Source organism: Nicotiana attenuata, chromosome 7 (assembly GCF_001879085.1).
Source record: "Nicotiana attenuata strain UT chromosome 7, NIATTr2, whole genome shotgun sequence".
Taxonomy (NCBI): Eukaryota; Viridiplantae; Streptophyta; class Magnoliopsida; order Solanales; family Solanaceae; genus Nicotiana; species Nicotiana attenuata.
In genome coordinates, this window is record NC_031995.1 from 80,930,613 (window position 1) to 80,935,203 (window position 4,591).

The following is a 4,591-nucleotide window of genomic DNA, read 5'->3' on the forward strand; positions in this document are numbered from 1 at the left end:
CAGCCCCTCTGGCAAAATATCAACAGAACCAGCCCCTCGGGCTACCTCACAATCACTCATAATCAGCCCCTCGAGCAACAACATGAATCAACAACAGCCCTTTGGGCTACATCACATCACTCACACTTGGTACCCGCGCTCACTGGGGGTGTACAGACTCCGGAGGGGCTCCTACAGCCCAAGCGCTATAACAAGCCATCTCGTGGCATAATCAATTAGACCCTCGGCCTCACATAACCACAAGCCACCTCGTGGCATAAATCAATCAGACCCTCGGCCTCACAACATCATGAATTAGTAACAACCTGTTGTGGCATGCAGCCCGATCCCATAATATCCTCACAACACAGGCCCTCGACCTCACTCAGTCAAAAACATCTCAAGCCACCCGGGCAACAGTAAAACAGGAAACTCAGCTCAAAATATCATTTAAATTTTCAAAATGGAGTAAATACGACTGAGTTATGAAATCAGTAGAATACAACATGACTGAGTACAGATAATAAGTCAAAACAATGAGGAATAGTAGTAAAAATCCCCTAAGGGTCCAAATCAGTTGGCACGAGGCCTAAATATGGCATTCAGCCCAAAACATAGCAATACTTTCCAAAACACAATGATATCAAAAGTTTTCAATCAAATGCGTGACTTAATAATCGTACGGGACGGACCAAGTCACAATCCCCAATGGTGCACAACTCCACGCTCGTCATTTAGTGTGTGCGTCACCTCAAAGTAGCATAACGATGTGAAATCCGGGGTTTCATACCCTCAGGACAACATTTACAATCATTACATACCTCAAACCGAATAAAACTCTAACCCGCGATGCCCTTGCCTCTCGACTCGGCCTCCAATCGCTCCGAATCAATTCACAACCAGAACAATACCATCAACATGCGCTAATGGAATGAATTCCACAAGAAAAACTATCAAATTAAGCACAAATCCCGAAATCCACTCAAACCCGGCCCCCGGGCCCACATCTCGGGATCCGACAAAAGTCACAAAACTAGAAAGCCCATTCACTCACGAGTCTATCCATATAAAATTCATCAAAATCCGACATCAAATGGACATTCAAATCTCCAAAATCATCTCTCCAATTCTCTTCCATCCCCCCCCTACCCCCCCCCCCCTCCAATTTTCACCCCAAATTCTCAATTTAGATGATAAAAATCAAGATGCAATCATGGAATTTAACCAAAAACAAGTGTAGAACACTTACCCCCAATCACTTCTCTGAAAATCCCTTCAAAAATCGCCTCAATCCGAGTTCCATAGCTCCAAAATGCAAAAATGGCCGAAACCCTCGAAATAGAGTACTTTATAATCTGCCCAGGAATTTACCCTATGCTATCGCGGACAAACTAATGCGATAGCGAAGCACAAAATTTCCAGCCCTTCTTTTACCCTATGCGATCGCGGCCATACCACAGCGATCGCGCAGAACAAATTTTTCCAACAGCCTTCTCCAACTCTTCCAGACAGCCTCTAGTATAATGGTCATATCTTTTTGTACAAAACTCCAAACACAATTAGTTTAACTTTCTAAAAACTAGACATCAAGGGCTACAACTTTCATTTTTGGATCATCTTCAAATTCCTTATAGATTGTGAGATATAAGCTTCCAAAGTCGGGTCAGTGCAGTAGAGATTTTACTCTATGCGATCGCGGGAGGACTTGGACAATCGCATAGCACAGCTCCATTTTTCCAAATTTTGTCTATGCTAACGCGGCCATATCTATGCTAACGCACTGTACACCCCTGAAGCCAAAAACCAGCAACTAGAAATGGTCCGAAACCACCCCGAAACTCACCCGAGGCCCTCGGGACCTCAATCAAACATGCCAACACATCCCATAACATCATTCAAACTTGTTCCAACCTTCGGAACGCTCACAACAACATCAAAACATCAAATCACCCTCAGATTCAAGCCTAAGAATTTCAAAACTTCCAAATTCCGCTTCCGATCAAAAAGTCTATCAAACCACGTCCGAGTTACCTGAAATTTCTCACACGCATCACAAATGACACAACGGACCTACTCAAATTTTCGGAATTCCATTCCGACCCCTATATCAAAATTTCCACCACCAACCGGAGAACGCCAAAATTCCAATTTCGCCAATTCAAGCCTAAATCTACCACGGACCTCCAAATCACATTCCGGGTGCGTTCCCAAGTCCAAAATCACCTAACAGAGCTAACCAAATCATAAAAATCCAAATCCGAGATCGAATACTACGAAGTCAAAACTTGGTCAAACCTTTCAAATTTAAAGCTTCAAACGGAGAATTGTTCTTCCAAATCTATTCCGATTATCCTGAAAACCAAAACCGATGATTTACTTGAGTCATAATACATCATACGAGGCTAGTCATGCCCGAGAACTGGCGAGCGAAGTGCAAATGCTCAAAACGATCGGTCGGGTCATTACATCCTCCCCCACTTAAACATATGTTCGTCCTCGAACGTGCCCAGAGTTGTCCACAAGCCAACAAATCGCTGAATAACCTTACCATGCACATACCCAGGGTGATCCCACGTCACCCCGCCCCATACAGGACTGATAACACAATATGACTGAAATTTCGCAATCCAACCTAGCCCATGAACCATAGAACCCAAATTTCCACTTCCGAAATTATCTACAAGATCAGAACCTCACATCTACACACCGAATACATCTGAACACGCTGTATAAGTCCAAACAAGCTGTATCAAACCCTACCTGTAACCCAAGATGTAATCACATGACATACCACATAAGTCCAAACAAGCGATAACTTCAAATCACAGCAGCTACTCAAATAAACCAATACCGGTAATAAGCGCCTTATCAAACAAAGCCTCATTCCAACACTTTCATATACTGCCAATGATGAAATAAACAGGCAGAAAGTCATAACCATTCCTCAGATCAACCATTCATAAAGCTCCATCTCTATTGGCAAGGACCATAGTAAATTCCTAAGCCGAATCCCGACGTTATCCTTCTAACATGCTGAAATCGAATTCGATATTATTCATTCTAGATATCAGTGACCTCATCTCATCCAACACGGCTACTCTAGTGACATGACACATCGATACAATCTAGATCCACACCCCGTGCGACCCCCGCACCAATAAATAACAGTCCAAATGTACTCAAATCATGGAAAAATGACTCAAATGAGGGAGCTGTACCGCAAGCTCACCAGTACCACCACCACACAATGCTGAGAACTCATCACACATCGTAGAACCAGAACACACGAATCTAACACGAAGGATCATACCTCCATATAACCTCGCTACAACGCGCGACCCTATCCAAACACTAGTCCACGTGAAACACCTCAAGTCACTATGCTCAAAATCAACGACCACGCGCAATTTGATGTCTAGTACTAAAAGTAAATCATCATAACCACGGCGAAACAAATGACGTAGCACCACACAAACTCGAAAGGACACAACCGATACGCCATCCACCGAGCAATACTTAATACTCTTCCTGCTCGAATTCCACTATGAGACCCAATTAGAACCACACCATATGTGCCTATAACCAACAAATCATAACGCCTCGCAATACGAAAAGGTAACTCATAGATCACTTTAGAACACTAATAAGCTCAATAACAATTGAATCAACGCATCCCTCAACAATAGCAACTCGGAGTCAACTAAGCCGACTCGATGCAGAACACATATCTGATCACGCCCAACTATGCCTTATAAAAAGGACAATGCGGTCGTTGCAAATATAATCCGGTTTACAAGTCCGGAGTCGAATCCCACAGAGAACTAAGGTTTAGCTACAGCTGTTCACTATCACCAAGAAGACAAGCTTGAACAATTCCTAACTTATAGATATTAAGATTCTTCTGTTTAACTAATTAACTAACAAATTAAAATAGTAAATTAACAACTAACGATACTAAGGGTTAGAGAAAAGATTAAGGAGGTCTAGAGTTATGATTTCCCCAATTGTCGGAATCCTTCCCGCTATGTCTTCTATAATTTCGCCTAAGTATTCTCTACCGATCATGAGCACTCTTATTACCGTAAATCTCTCTCGAGTAGTTACGATAATTTACTAGACGCACTCTCCCGAGCTACGCTAGCTGGCTTTTAATACAGCTCACTTCAGATCGCACCCAAGGCTTAGTTATCTCTAATCCCACCTTTAAACCCTCGGTTATTGATCCCTCATATACTCTGGGAGTGGTGTTGTTCAACAACTACCTAAATATGCACTCTCTCCCGAGTTATGCATACTAAATAGGCACAGCTAATTGAGAGCTCTTCAATCAACCAGAATATAAACGTAGTTGAACAAATAGAGAAAAGCTATGGCTCAATTATATAAAAACATAACAAGAATTTATCCTACAAAAGGTTCTATCAAAACTCTAGATAACAAATTAGCTATTCATAATAGTATGTAAAACTACAATACTAAAATTCATAACCAACAATGAAAAAAATAGGAAGAGGAAGGAAAAAACTCGTAGAAGAATTCTCCGCCTTGCTCCCAATGTGTTCTTGCCTCCAAGGGTATTGTCTAACCCTAAAGTAGTGTCTCTCCGCCTCCT